Below are 17468 nucleotides of genomic sequence, written 5' to 3'. Positions count from 1 at the left end.
TTTTAAGGAAGATTTTTGAACGATTTGGCGAGGTGACCCGGGTTTACGAAGAGAGATCGTCTTACGAGGGGGTACAGCTTGGTACAGGAATGCGAGCAGTAACTTTAGTAATTTCTGATTTTTTAAAGACCCCTATTCCGCACATGATACGGGTTGAGAAAAGTAATCTGCGTATGCTCGTAACTGCTCCAGGTAGGCTGCCACTATGTTTGAAATGTAACTGTATTGGTCATGTTAGCGCAAACTGTATAAATTCTGTTTGGGGTCCACCCAAAAAAACCTTTGCTGAGGCAGTATCGCCCCCACGTCCTAGCGCAATTTCAGCTGAGCAGGTGCCTGCGGTCGAGGTATTGAAAGAAGGTGAAAAGGATGGTATTGAGGATGAAAGGGAAATTGATCAGAACAGCGAAGATGGTGATAAACAGGTAGATGGAATGGAAGGTAATATGATTGAAGAAATGGATGATCGCGAGAGTAATACCAATAACGTTAAGGAGGAAGAGATTTGTGTGACAGGGGGTAGTAGTCCTCTTTTATCCCCGATCACCCCTTGGCATCCCGGATTGAGACAAACAAATTTTGACTCTCGTAATAAACGTCATATGCAAGATGATGAAGGCTTTACCATTGTTAAGGACAAAAAGAAAAATAAACTTTAACATGTGTATATATATAAATGATGTGTTGTTTCAACAAGTTTTTTATTTTGCAGGTTGTAGAACCGCCACTTTAAACTGTTTAGAAAGTGTATATAGTGTGATGTTGTTTTCTGTCGTCTGCTGCGATGTTTGTACAGAGTATGGTTTTATACACACACCAGTCACTGTAGCCTTTACTCACCACTGTTCATGTGTGTTAACAGGTAAAAACGTAATCACTGTAAGCCTGTACGTTTTTGTCTATCTAGTATTCATAATGGGTTTTTGCCAATTAAATATTTTTATATGTATTTTATTGAATTATCTTATTATTGTTTCAATTTCTATCATTGCTGTTATTTCCCCATCTACAATAAAATGTCAATTCCAACTTTAAATATTATCACTATTAATGTTAATGGTTTAGCTGATTAAAAACGTAAAAGACTTGTAATGAACGATATTAATTCGCATAAAGCTGATGTTGTATTCTTACAAGAAACACACATTCAGTCTGTAGCAGACGGCAAAATGTTAGAATCTTTTGGTGAATTTAAGGCCTTTTGGAGTTTCGGGGCAAATAGAGAAAAGGGCGTAGGGATACTTTTATCTAATAGAATTAATTTAAACATTATTAAATTTGATTTTGATTTTTCTGGTCGTATGATTTTTCTAGATGTATCCATTAATAATATATTTTTTAGATTTCTAAATGTGTATGCTCCAGTTGATAGTACCGACAGACGGGAATTTTTTACGTATATCCATAAATTTTGTATTACATCACATGTTCTAATTTTGGGGGGTGATTTTAATTGTGTTTTAGATCTTGAGAAGGATAAAATAGGGGGAAACCCCTTTGCTGTATTGCAAGGCCATGTGCAGTTGAGAAATCTTGTAGCTGATCTTAATTTAGTTGATGTTTTCAGGTCGTTAAACCCTACGGGGGTCATTTCTACGTGGCGCGGGTGGGGGTTTCATCACGAATAGATAGATTTTATATTTCTCAGAGATATTTACAGTTTGTTAATCATCATCAAGTATTGCCTTGTTCAGCTTCTGATCATGATTTCGTTTATATCAATATTAATTTAAATTCTTCTGTTACTATTGGGCCAGGTTTTTGGAAGTTGAATAATTCAATACTTGATGATGATAATTTTATTCTTGAATTTAGATTGTTTTGGGAGATATATTTTGATACTGATGAGGTAATTTCTACATCATGGTGGGAACAATGTAAAATAGATATAAAGAATTTTATTGTGTCGTTTTGTAGAAATAAAAATAAGAATAATTGTATTTTACGTAGAGAATTAGAAAAACGTTTTTATCAGTTAATTTCCGCTGAATCGTCCGATCCTGGTGCATATATTGATCAAATTAAGGCTGTTAGGAAATAATTGTTAACTTTTAACTTAATTAAAGATAGAGGTCATATTATTAGAGCCAAGGCCCGATACTTAGATAACAACGAAACACCGTCAAAAATTTTTTTAAATAAAGAAAGTAAACGCGCCAAAGATAAATATATTTCTAAATTAAATGATCCTTCTTGTAATAAAACTTTTACTGATTCTGAGAATCTAATTCGCATAGCCAGTGACTTTTATTCAAATTTATTCACTAAAGAGCCTATTGACCATGATATAATGAACGATTTTTTACACGATTTACCGACACTTGATGATGAGGAAAGCGAGCTCCGTGATGGGTATATAACTCTGGAAGAAATAAGAACTGGTCTTAATAATTTTAAACATGATCGTAGTCCTGGTCTTGATAGTCTAAGTCGGGAGTTCTTTGCTAAATTTTTTGATATTTTTGGTCCTATTTTATTAGAACTTTATAATTCTTGTTATGATAATTTTTCTCTTTGTGAATCTCAAAAACTTAGTGTTATCACTTTATTATGTAAAGACAGAAATCATGATTATGATATAAAATGTTGGAGACCAATATCTTTACTTAATGTAGATTTTAAGATTCTTTCAAAAATTATTCAACGAAGATTGAGCTGTGTAACGGGGAAATCGTACATTTTGATCAAACTTGTTCTGTTCCTGGCCGCCAAATCTCTGCTAATCTTCACTTGATACGGAACGTAATTGACTACTGTCAACAAAAACACTTGAAAGTCGCATTTGTTAATCTAGATTCGGCAAAAGCATTTGACCGAGTAGATCACGATTTCCTTTTCGCGTGTTTAAAACGATATAATTTTGGTGAATCTTTTATTAAGTGGGTGAAACTTTTATATACAGATGTATCCAGCTCAGTCCTCGTTAATGGTTTTATATCTAAATCTTTTAAAGTGACACGTTCTGTTAGACAGGGTTGTCCGTTATCACCATTATTATATGTTTTAGCTTTAGAACCTTTTTTGGTTCGCCTTAGGTCTGATCCATTTATTAAAGGTATTTCCCTTCCCGGTAATAACGGCGAGGCTCGTGTCACTGCTTATGCAGATGACGTCACCGGTATTTGCACAACAGCACTGAGTGTCCGGCGGGTTTTAGATGTTTATGAACAATACGGTCGAGGTTCGGGGGCCCGTTTAAATAAAAGTAAGACGAAGGTTTTAACTTTTTGTAATTTTGATACTTCGGATTAGGCCTATGGTGTATCCTGGGTAGATTCTCATAAAGTTTTGGGAGTTAAATTTGGGAAATCCATTACTGTAGATGATAATTTTAATAAGATTTTGAATTCTTTTATATATGTTACTTTTGATTATGGTGATAGAGATATGAGCATATTTGGTCGTGCTAATATTATAAAAGCAGTCGGTTTATCAAAACTTTGGCATGTTGGAAGTATAATCGACGTTCCGAATATATTAATTAAAAAATTTAATTCAATAATGTTCAAATTTATATGGGGCACTAAACGTTTTGAATGTCTTAAACGTCTGGTTTTATACGGTAGTAAGCGGGAAGGGGGTTTGTCAGTTGTGCATATTTTATTAAAATTTCAATCTCTTAGACTTAAACATATACATAATATTGTTAATGGTTGTAATTCTAATTTTAAGTATTTTGTTTTTTATTGGCTAGGGTTTACTCTCAAAAAAATTGACTCTTCCTTATTTACAAATAATATGCCACATGGTGATTCTGTACCAAGTTTCTATAAGAATTGTAAGGTAATTTTAGAGAATTTCATTAAGCTGTATCCGGATTTTAATTGGCATGATCATACTTCATCTAAAGAATTTTATTATTTATTGTTGAAACCTATAGTTAAACAAAATTTTATAGTTAAGATTATGCCTCAGATTAATTTTCAAACTGTATTTTCTAATGTTCATTGTAATTTTGTTGATCCTCATGTAAGAAGTTTTGCTTGGCGTTTCGCGCATGATATTGTTCCTTGCATGTGGCGCTTTATACTCGTAAGCATTCTTTAGAGAAAAAATGTACTTTTTGTAATAATATTGAAACGCTGGAACATTTATTTTATACATGTGGAGTTGTCTCCCCTATATGGGTAATTATTCATAATTGGATTGACAGTTTATCTTTAGGCTCTATTTCATTAACTTTTGAATTGATTCGGTTTTTAACTTTTCCTAAAATGAACAAATTTATTTTTGATGTTATTTTGTATATTGTTAATTTAGCTAAGGCTGTTATATGGCGTAATCGTCAGGATTGTAAATTTAAACAAAAGTCTGTATCTACGGAAACTATTATTTGTGATTTCTTAGAGAAATTAAGATTTAGAATAACTGTTGATAAATTTAGATTTACCCCTAGCAAATTTCATAAATATTGGCTTGATCCCGGTTTATTTTGTTTGTTAGATAAAAATGGTAATTTGTCTTTTAGTTTTTGAATTATGAAAATTTCTCGACCTTTTAATTTAGTTTCTTTTCATTTCACATTGTGATTATTCTGTTGTATTAGCTATAGTTTGTTGTGTATTATAATATTGTACATGTGTTTATGTGTATTATGCTTGTAAATATGTTTATTGTTTTATATTATTTGGTGTATATACGTTTTTGGTAATATTTTTGTTAACAGTTAATTTGTACTTTGTTTATTTTTCTAATTGCAATTTAAAGTAAATAATGACAATATTTTAACATTATTCACTCCCCATCATCAATTTTTTAATTTTTATCTTTGTACATTTTTACACTGTTTGTACATAGATGATGGGATTTTTGATATGATGTATAATATTTTTATTGAGTGAATAAATTCTTTATAAAAAAAAAAAAAAAAAAAAAAAATGTTCAATCGCTGAAAGTATTTCACCAATACTCGAGTATACCTGTGCGTTTTTTCCTTACCTTGTCCGTTGTTCGTGATTGGCCTAATATCAATCACTTGTAACAGGGCTAATTCTATACCCCAAACCCTGTCATCGGTTATTAATTAATCGGCGCTACAATATTGCTATTGGGGAGGTCCAATGACTGTACAACTTCTGCGCTCGCTGAGTGATAAAAATAAAGGGAATTTTTTCGGGCATTTCAGCCCCCCCCCCCACCCACCCAACCAACTGACGGGAAAAGCAAGCTTTTCGAGTGCAGATTTCCCCCGCAGAGTTAGATTCAGTGCGGTGAGTGTGTATACCACGGTGGTTTATAATGTCTGATCACGTGATTGATGTTGACAATAATGACAATATTTTAACATTATTCACTCCCCATCATCAATTTTTTAATTTTTATCTTTGTACATTTTTACACTGTTTGTACATAGATGATGGGATTTTTGATATGATGTATAATATTTTTATTGAGTGAATAAATTCTTTATAAAAAGAAAAAACAAAAACAAAAAAAATGTTCAATCGCTGAAAGTATTTCATGAATACTCGAATATACCTGTGCGCGTTTTCCTTACCTTGTCCGTTGTTCGTGATTGGCCTAATATCAATCACTTGTAACAGGGCTAATTCTATACCCCAAACCCTGTCGTCGGTTATTAATTAATCGGCGCTACAATATTGCTATTGGGGAGGTCCAATGACTGTACAACTTCTGCGCTCGCTGAGTGATAAAAATAAAGGGAATTTTTTCGGGCATTTCAGCCCCCCCCCCCCAACCCAACTGACGGGAAAAGCAAGCTTTAAAAGTCAAACTCAAAGTGGACGTCAAAGTTCTTTATGTAGTTTTTTTTATTATTTTCTTTTATTTTATGCAGCCAACGTCAAACTGTGAATCTAAGTGAGTAAGTCTAACTAAACCTATTTTGTTACCGGTACTATTTGTAATTAATAGAATAGAGACATCGTCTAATTTAATTCGTTTACATTTTATTAATAATATTATTAATCATAACGAATGCCTAATCATAATATAAAACTGTAGATCTAGGCCTACAATTTTAGGCCTTAATGTTATGTTTTTACGTCATGTATGTAGATAGAAATTAGTTATAGATATCTATGCAATTTAATCACCGCATTTCATTCGCAATTAGAAAATAATTAGCCTAGAGTAGTAGAATAGGCCTAGATCTACCTGTATTTCCAAAGTTAGAATGTGCACTCCATGTTGTGACAAACTTGGTATGTATGTAGATAGAAATTAGTTATAAGATATCTTATATATGCAATTTCAAAACGTTGAAATCACCGCATTTCATTCGCAATTAAAAAATAATTAGCCTAGAATAGGTCTTGATCTACCTGTATTTCCAAAGTTAGAATGTGCACTCCATGTTGTGACAAACTTGGTGTTCGTTTCAAATTCAAAAGATGTTAAAAAATCATGAAAAGAATCCCGTTTCACCCAGCCGGTGTAATTATCTGACTGCGAATGTGTCGCCGTAACAAACGATGTCCATTTTTTAGCGGAAGATTCATTGCAAGCCATCCGTAATGGCCGTATAAGTAGAAGTGCATTTTTGGCGGGACGAGCCGCTGCAGGCTTGGGTCTGCGGGAAGACCCGTTGACGTCATAACGTCAACAAGAAAATCATTTTGTGACGTCATGTGACTCGACAGCTTACAGGAAGTGGATGCCTGACCATACCACCACCTATCGGCGTGTACTGCGTCCTGGTATCATCGAGTGTCCACCAATGCCAATGGCAGCAAGAATTGTCACAGGATGCACAATTTACACACCGAGGTCAGCTTTATATTTGGAAACTGAGTGGCCCAAACTATGCGATCGCAGAAAAATCCGTAGACTTTGTTTACTTTGGAAAATAATAAATGGTCATACTTAGAAAATTTAGTTCCTTCTATCAATAATATATGGGGGCCTTGCTACATTGATGTTCCGGTCATCCTTAGCAACGGTCACTTCCGGCGATGACGTTATACAGCGGTCACTTCCGGTGATGACGTCATACGTGACGTCATTGGTGGCCCAGTCGGGCTGGTACCAACTCTTCAGTGAATGTCGCGAATATGGAATCCGGTGGTGGAGTGGTTGGTCTAGCTGGCGCAGAGGAGGCGTTCGGCCTGAACGCCTCCTCATACAACTAACTGTACATCTTGTCATCCATATCGGCCAGGAATGGGTCGCTGTAGGTTCCCTCGTCATCTGCTTCGTAGTCGGTTTCCATCGTTTCCGTCGTCCCGACTTCTACCGTCTCTGGTACACCCAGCATCTCTTCGTCCAGTACCACCTCTTCCAACAACCAGTCTTCGAACATCTTGTAAGAATCCATGATGAAATGACAAAAAAGCGCGATCGGCCGACCCTTTTATGCAAAATAATAGGATCGAAATTTCCGAGCCCCCTCAGCACGGACCTCATAGAGAGCCCCTTCTTAATTATATGATTAGACCTAAGAAAAAAAAGGATTGGGAAATAGGATCTAAAAATAGGATCGAGATCTCCGAACGCCGTCAAACGCGGACGTCAAAATAAGCACGTTTAACTATCGATATTTTGTTCACTATTTAATTTCATTATCAAAATAGAATATGAAAACTCTTTCTGAATAAGTTGGTGGCCCTGAAAAGGCCGTTGGTTGGTTGACCGCCTAACCAAGGCGGACACGTCTAATAAACTCTGCATCGTCCTCGTCCTGGTACCTGGTACGGGATAGCGTGATGGGTTGGTACCAAGTCTTCAGCGTCCACGTACCCGTAAACGGGTCATATAGGGGTGCCGATAGTGTCGGTGGAGTGGCCGGTGTATATGACCAGAATGGATCTTCGGAGTGGACCAGTGGCTCGAAGGTCGTCGTCGTCGTCGTTGTCGCTATCGCTCACGACTATGACATTAGGTTCAGTTGGCTCAAGGGCGGTCTCTGGTGCAGTTTCTGGTACAGTTTCTGGTGCAGTTTGTGTTGTACTATCTGGTATGACCAACACCTCTTCCATCACCTCAAACCATTCATCGCCGTCCAGCATAATGTAAGACCCCATGATGGATTGACAAAAAAGCGCGAACGGCTGGCCTTTTATGCAATATAATAGGATCGAGATCTCCGAGCCCCCTCAGCGCGGACCTCATAGAGAGCACCCTTCTTGACCTACAGAAATCAATCAATTTAAAATGTATACTAAAAACATTAAAAATCAGGCACGAATGTAATATGCTCCAAATCGGATCACCAAGTGTCGCAGCACTATAGATTGTTTGTTTCTGTTTGGGTTTTTTTTTGTTGTTTTCAGGTTTGCCTTACAGCCGAGGGTATAGACTGTAAGGCGGTAGGGGTTACGGTAGGGGTAGTACTCCATCAGCCTGTAGCCGATAGAGGTCCAACCACCTCTCTCTATGCTGGTCGAGCTCCAGGGCCTGTAATCGACGGAGCTCGCGGCGGGTTTGCCGCAACAGTTTCTGGAGGTACCGCTCGGCCTGCCACGCCGTTTTCTTGGCCTCTGTGCACTGTTCGGAGAAGAGTTGTCGACACTTTCCCTGCCATACGCTTACAAGGCGCTTCTCTCGTTTCAAAGAATTTCCCACGATTGAAGTGTTTATTTTTTTTCACACGCCTATTTGTCCTTCTCTCACGGATCAGTGAGAGAGCCTTGATTTTTAGGCTTCAGGGAGAACATTTTCTAATATTGTGCTTAGAATTTTAAAATCGCGCAGGCACTTCACTGTAAGCTATAAAAGTAGGCCTATAAACGAAATAAAAAGTGTGTGGTACCGTGTAAGCTTTTAACAGTATAGACAGCAAAAAAGAGTTCAAGACATGTGATATGATTGCCAACTCGTGTACAATCCTTTACGTGAAATTGCGCCGGGGGGGGGGGTACTTCCGGTCTAGCAGCCGACACTACGGACCGTCATAGATAACCATAATAATAATAATAATAATATCGTGATAACGGCCGTCATAGATTACAGTAATAATAATAATAATAATAATAATAATATTGTGATAGAGTACAGTATAGACTAATTTACCTTTACTTATTAAGATAAGTTATATTTATTTTTTTGGGAGAAGAAGTTAATCAGCATTATAAACAGGATTGATAGCAGTTTCAATCCAGAGTCTGCTACAATCTGTTCTCGTCATTTTGAGGATACTTGTTTCAAAGAAAATTGTAAGTATAGTTTTGTAGTCTGGTACAAACAAAAAAAAAAAAAAAAAAATGCAGACCCTAGATTTTAAAATTTAATGTAATAACTTTATTATATATCAAATTTTGAACTCCCTTCTTATCAGAATCATACTTTCTTTTGTATTATATATAGTGTAATTTAATATGATTGATATTTTACAGAATCAACTGGAAAAAGAGTTCTGTTGGAAAATAGTTTACCTACCAAACATATACCACATAAGTCTTCCGAAAAGAAAATTGCTCAAAGAAGATCACCCGTTAGTATTTTTCTGTCTCTTTTTTTCCCTAAATTTAACATGATTGTATTTATACAAATACACAAAACAATGTATTGAATATTGGTTGACTGCACAGCCAACACATCGATATAGGCTAGATATACATCTAACTTCATACAAAGACCTTCGTATTTACTAAACATAGATCTAATTCTTGTGTTGGGCGACTCTTCAGAAAATTAGATATATTAAAATAACACAAAACACTTATTTTTCCCAAAGAACATATTCATTACGGTACCATTTTAAAATACCAAAATGTCATTGATAATACACAAATTTCATAAAAAAATAAATTTCATGACAGAACTGGATTACCATACTTTATAGTACATGTCCAGAATACAAATTACCTTTTCCAAACAAACTCAAATGTAATCTCTAACAGACTTGTAGTTCTGTCTAAAATTTATAAGGTAAAAAATATACAAAAGGAAATTATATTTTTAATTTTTATTTGTAGATAATTGAAAATTACATGTCACTCACGAAACAATTTGGTAAAACTATCCTTTCTGATGAATGGATAGATTACCAAAAATCTATATAAGTTTTAATTACAGATTAAACCGACACAGTAATTATATTTCAAGATATTCATTTGAGTCTGTACAATAAAATTGAAAATACAAGTGCTTGATTTGTGTTATACACCTAACATTATTTTAAAATATAATTTCAAGGTATTCAACTATTAATTACAATTCATAACTACTTGTACAAAAAGTCATAGGATGTGTGATACGTTATACTTAATAACTATGACATCATAAGCCAGTGGGATATTATTGATAATTAACCAGTGGGATATTAATATTATTGATATTTCACTTGATAAGCCTTTGAACAATGTTAACTTTACATGGTTTATGAATTGTAATTTACATGTTGATTACCTTTAAACAATATTTTCTTTTACATTCATATATTAAATTTTGTTTTTAGTGACACAAATCAAAAACTTGTACTTTTCAATCTTATTGTATTGATTATTGGTTCATGATTCTCCTTTAGAGAGTTCACATGGCTAATACATATGATATTAATTTGATTTTATGTTTTATATCCATCAGTCTCCTAATCAGACAACTTTACATTTCACATCCCAGGGGTCACACACGTAAAAAATTTTAAATCACACAGGTAACGCGAGTCTTAAGCATATTACAGAAAACTATATAAGATTAGCACAGATCTGAAAAAAGTTTTCTGGTCTGGCACATGATTTGTCTGCCAATTTTATAATTTTCATTTTGTCTTTGATATTGGATATCATTAGCCCAACTTTTCACGGTAAGATAACAATATCAATGTTGATTTAAATTGACCAATAGGTCGTGTTTGCAATGGCAAAGCCTGTGGATGATATTGATTTAAAGACGTGGCTCCTTTAATTGTAGCTTAAAAGTTGACAACTGAACCTGAAGAATTTAAAGCAACTCAGACAGTTATCACAAAAGAGACTGTTCTGAATACCCTTCATACCATACCTGGTTGGTTTGTTACGCAACATGAAAATGGGGTAGATGTTGTTAAATACAGGCATACAGATATGAAGGTATATTTCCCTTTTTTTCTTTGGCGTTAAAGCTTTATGTTTGAACCTCTTGTAAACCAAAATTATCGATGTACATCTAAAGTAGATCTAACAAAATAGTTGACAGGTGTACAGCAGTAATAAATTTAAATTAATTTTTTTTTTTTTAGATATCACATTGTGTGAAAATAGATAATAGAATGGAGTACCAGCTATTTATAGAAGGTATGAACCTTAAAACTATTCATATTAATGAACCATCTATTATCACAAAATCGGAAGATATAAAAAGAATTATTAAGAAGATTGCCATGATAAAACCATGTAGTGGGGCAGATAACAGCAGAATCGTGCAAATGATGATACGAGCATCAAATTTGGCACAATTGTTTTAAATTAATTTTTTTTTTTTAGATATCACATTGTGTGAAAATAGATAATAGAATGGAGTACCAGCTATTTATAGAAGGTATGAACCTTAAAACTATTCATATTAATGAACCATCTATTATCACAAAATCGGAAGATATAGAAAGAATTATTGAGAAGATTACCATGATAAAACCATGTAGTGGGGCAGATAACAGCAGAATCGTGCAAATGATGGTACGAGCATCAAATTTGGCACAATTGTTCTCCAAGGGTTACTAATCAAATCTGCCCGATTGGCCAATTGAAAATCCAAGATGGCGGTCATTTTTCAAGATGGCCGCCAAAATGGCCACCCGAAGTTGAAATGAAATGGGGTTTAACGCCCTACTGTTCTGCTCCTAACCGGGGCTAATGAAGACGGGCATACGCCATACAGTGTGCTATGAGGGAAATTTTGCCCGGGCAGCGGCGCTACGGCCTACACTTATATCGAATTCCAACTGCCAAGGGATCTTTTACGTGCACGCCAATGTGTACACGGGACTTCGTTTTTTCGTCCCATCCGAACGACTAGACAGCTGTCCTTGTCAGGCCCTCCGTCCTGCATCACTGACAAGGGGAAACCAAGCCGGAAAATCTGGATGAACTTTCTCGACCAATGCAGGGATCGAACACCCGACCTCCAGGCTAGCGAGCCAGCGTCTTACCCACTTAGCCACGTGGTCCCCACCCGATGTTGATGTTTTGCTTAGAAATATTTGTAGTTGTCCGATTTGCATAATCTAAGTGTCGATTCCTATGTTTTAAAGCCTGCTGAACTACATTTTCCTGTTCAAAAAGCACTCAGAGACATATTTTCACAGGAACAACACTCTGAGACATATTTTTTATATATACTCTTCAAAAAAAGTAGGGGATATTCAGAAACAATAAAAAACTGCGGAAATGCACTGCTGTTTTTGTTAGGGGTAGGCTAACCAGTGTATGTTAATAACAGGTCAATTGCCTACACATGAACATAAACAGTTCATATGGACGTCTTATCTGACGGCCCCATTTCACTCGCAAAGAGAAAACGGGACGTTTTTGATATTTTCCTAAATAATGAGTAATTGATCCACCAATCCTCAGACATTCAGCAATTCGTCGTGGCATGCTCCTAATCAACCGTCCAATCACGATTTGGGGCAATCTGACCCACTCCTCTTGCATTGCCACGGCCAATTCTTGCAGTGTTGTCAGTTGACGTCGACGAACACGTCTTCCGATCAAATTAAACGTAACACACTAAAGCAAAGATACTCTAAACAGTAAATCTTATGTAAGAACCGATAGGAAAGCAAACATGGATAGATAAACCAGCACGCGACAGTTTTCATCAACCCTTCCTTGAAGTGTCAAATTTGACAATGAACCCCTCCCACGTGTATGGCGCTATTGCGTGTGGCATGTGCAGCTCAGTGGTTCTGTTGGGGCGATAAGTTCTTCATTTGTGAACATACTCTCAAAGCATGTCAAGTGTCCATGACTATTTATCATATATCACAATCTGCATAAGTATTTGCATTTCAATATCCCCTAGTTTGATTTAAAGAGTATATATATATATACACAATATACATATCTATTTTAATTTCTATAACAAATTTACATTAAAAGCACGATTGATTGTCTGTCTTTCTTCACACTCCGAGACATATTTTTCTCACTTCGCATGTTTATTCACGAGTTTCATACGTTTGGTTTGCATGTCTTTGCAATGTAAGGGGTGTATAGGTGTAGTGTTAGGAGTAGTACCTTTGTACAGATCGCACTAAAACTAAACTAAAATCATTAAAATAGATTTTAACTAAAATCAAACTGAAATTTTAAATTTTATGCGTTTCAATAAGATCGATTGTAAATTAAAATGCAATTTTAATAGATTTTAGTTAAAATTGCTTGCGCTCGCGCAGTGCACAATTCCGGTGAGGGCACTTAGGGTGTAAGCATACACGCTTTGGAACTGAAAACTGTTGCCAGGTTGAACTAACCGTTACAATACCAACGAGGAGGGTTTCATACGTTGTAACAATGTCTGCACATGGTCAGACAGTCTTGTTATTCGTTTTGATATGTATCAGTTGATTGGCCTTGAACTTGCATGTCGCTTTCGTGACCTTGGCATTTGATTTACTCGCAGGCTTCTTTGGAAACAATCCGTATCGATAAACTAAATCGCTTGCATTTCGTAGTTTTATGGTATTTTGGATAACATAAACTATTGAGAAATTGTCACAAACATGTGATATTTCTGACTCAAACGATTACTCTACACTAAAGTATTGTCGAATTTTAAAAGTATTTAATAACTTTTAAACTACAAGTAATACACGAAATAACCAATGTTCCGATGCCTAGATTTGAAATGTCAGTCCCATGGACCCTTTCAATAATAATTTGAAAATGCCAAAGTGCCACACTCCTTATTGGATAATGCCTATTTATCTTACTAAATTAAAATGATTTTTCCCAATATAAAATACCCTTGGCTCCTATAAAAATCATCATAACCCCGAAACCATAAATACTTTGCATATGGCGTATCTAGTATTATAGGACCGACGGGGTTTTGAATCCCCGGTTGTACGTGACAGGGAGTAGGGTCGTGGGTTTTCTCCGGGTCCTCCGGTTTCTTCCCATTACTAAAGACCCCTACGCGCAAGCGAATTATTCAAATAAAATTGAACCATGTGTTAGTCCCGAAATGGGGGGGGGGGGTTGGATGGCTGAATGGTTAGCGTGCGCGCGCTGTATCATAAAGTCTGTCATTGAGTCGACTGGCGTGGTTTCGAATCCCCGGTTGTACGTGACAAGGAGTAGGGTCGCCTGTCCAACCTCGTGGGTTTTCTTCGGGTCCTCCGGTTTCCTCCCACTGCTAAAGACCCCTACGCGCAAGCGAATTATTGAAATAAAATTAAACCATATGTTAGTCCCGAAATGACCTAGTTTGTGTTGAGTGGACGTTAAACTCCATTTCTCTCTCTCTCTCTCTCCCTAGTCCCGAAATGACCCCCCCCCCCCCACACACACACACACTCTCATTTTAAACAATAGTAGGCCTACAAAGATATTTTTTTGACATTAGATATGAAGTGGGTTTAGATTTTTTTAGGGCTTTTTTGTTTTTGGTCTATTAATTATTTGAAAATAGTATAATTATACTTGAATCATGGTAATATATAAAATAGTAACTGGGGTTTTGAGGGTTTTTTTGTTCTTGGGGTTTTAATTTGGGGCGTCATCTAATTGCTTATATTGCCTTACATTAAAATAAGCGAGTGAGCCGCAGCTATATTTCCTATGCAATGAAAAGAAGTTGAATGAAAATTATTTTTGTGAATGATAGTATGTTTAAATTATGTAACCCGGGCCATTGGCAATATTATCATTATTCCAAATATATCTATATGTCGCAATAGATCTCACAACGTAGCTCTAATGAATGTTTGGTAATGTTGTGATTTTAAGTTAGGAGTTGTTGACAGCTGTCCTAAGTTAAAATTTATTTTAGTTAAAATTGTCCCTAAAATAGTTTTGTGAAACGCCACTATTTTAAGTTAAGATACAATTTTAACTTACAATATTATTTTAGTGGATTTTATCTATCTTAAGTTAGGATGGAATTTTAGCTTAAGATGACTTTAAGGAGATTTAAGTTTTTGTGAAACAGGGCCCTGAACTAAGTGTTGCCTTTGTCAGGAAGTAAGGAAAGAACTAAAATCTCCCCGGGCCAACCCTGCCAGAAGAGGGGATGATGGATATATGAACCTGTTTCACTCACACAATGCACTACCAATCAATCTAGACCCTGCAAGACTAGAAGAAGGTTCTGGGATCGAGGAGTTGCAGACTTCGTTCAGGGTCGAGGGTTTATCCTTTTACCACTCTGTTATGTATATGTATGTAATGTATGTACACTATTTACCTACTATGTATGTACTCTATAGAACTATACACTATACACTATACACACTATATTCATTATGTACACTATACACTATGTAATGTATAATGGGCCCTTTCCTGTATGGGATACAACTGGGTTCTTGCATTGTGACCTACACCTAGTCCGAGTGTTCATCCAGTGTCATAAGTCCCGTACGATCTGTACAAAGGTACTACCTCTAACACTACACCCCACACACCCCTTACATTCCAAATACATGCAAACGTATGAAACTCATGAATAAACATGCGAAGTGAGAAAAATATGTCTCTGAGTGCTTTTTGAACAGGAAAATGTAGTTCAGCAGGCTTTAAAACATAGGAATCGACACTTAGATTATGCAAATCGGACAACTACAAATATTTCTAAGCAAAACATCAACTTCGGGTGGCCATTTTGGCGGCCATCTTGAAAAATGGCGGCCATCTTGGATTTTCAATTGGCCAATCGGGCAGATTTGATAAGTATCCCTTGGAGAACAATTGTGCCAAATTTGATGCTTGTATCATCATTTGCACGATTCTTCCCAAAAAATGCTCTTATCTGTTCCACTAATGCATGGGTGTCTTTGAAAAAGATCTAATAGATGTATCAGACTTTACTAACCTCAATTACGACAAGGAGGGTCGTGATCAACCAACATATAAATTCTATGCAGACTATGGTCCATAGCGTTAAATGTCTTGTTATTGGGCCAGTCTGCATAGAATGTAAAAAAACAAAGAATATTCTTAAACAAAAAAAAACAGATTAGGCATTGCTAGAAAAAGAACAGTTAATATCAACAAGAATACACCTTTAGCAAAAACTTCAAAAGAAAAATTATCAAAAGCCTTAAAAGATATCAGAGTAAAAAATAGTAGATTAGAAAAAGAAATAAAGACCATGAAAAAAACGATTAAGAAATGAAAGCGAAGAAGTTTCTGAACAATTACATAAAAGGCTGTTAGATATCATGGATAGAGAAACACTTATAAACCCTTTTCTTGACTTGTTTTGGAAGGAACAAAAAACATTTTTTAACAGAAAGTCTTCTGGGAAAGGATGGCACCCAATGATAATTAGATTGGCTATTCTTTTACACACTCAATCCCCCAAAGCTTACAGGTCTTTAAAACAAACTGGACTTTTGCATCTACCCGGAAAATCGAACCTGGGGATTACAGTAACGCCATAAGTCCAACTCATGGTTTCAATCCAGATGTAAGAACTAAATTTGTTATTTATTTGAAAAAATCCATTTTGTGTCGCATATATCTGAACGTAACTTCCTGGATTATTACCCAGTTACACATCAATGAAGGTTAAGTTCGTTAAAATCTGACCTAAATCTTTAGAAATACATCATTTTACATAAAACATTTTGACGTGATGTTTCTAATCTCTGTGCGATTTTTGGCTCTACTGGACTATTTCGCAAAACCGAGATAACAACCTTTCGACTCCCCACAGACGATATGTTACATACTGCTTTTATAAAAATTCAATTATTTTTTTTTAGGTGATTAATTATCTGAAAGACATGGTAAAAGAACTGAAAGATAATGAAAAATGGGTAGTTTTGATTCATGATGAAATGACTATCAAGTCTGATTTAGTATGTATGTTTTATATAGTACATTGACAATAGTTATTAATTTCACATTTTCAGTATTATGACAATTTTCTACATAATTGTCTATGCAGGTATACATGTATAACCCAAGATTAGGGAAATTATGTGGCTTCATACCAGATGGAAGTAAGGTAGCTAGACATGTTCTAGTTTTCATGGTTGTAGGATTAACAGCTCCTCTTGAATGGCCAATAAGATTCAGCCTTGGTTATTTTGGTACATGTTCAGCAAGAGCTGAAGACATATACCCATTAATTTGAGCAATTAATAGTTTGTTAAAGTAACTGTACGTGTGTGATTCACATTTATCATGACTTAATCCTTGCTTATTATATATATAATGTAATCAAGAAAAAAGGAAAGTAAAGTGTATCATGTACATAGGTAATACGGGAGCAACATAGATCAATAGAATTTCAGTTCATTGTCAAACTTTTTACAGTGTTTCGATTAGACCTAATCCCACTAAACACTGCCAAACTCACCGAACGGAATTGCACTTTTTTTGATTGATATTCCTATTAGAATACTAAAATAAAACTAA

Source organism: Patella vulgata, chromosome 4 (genome assembly GCF_932274485.2).
Source record: "Patella vulgata chromosome 4, xgPatVulg1.2, whole genome shotgun sequence".
NCBI lineage: Eukaryota > Metazoa > Mollusca > Gastropoda > Patellidae > Patella > Patella vulgata.
The sequence above is the reverse complement of the archived record's forward strand: the minus strand, read 5'-3'. Positions refer to the sequence as shown.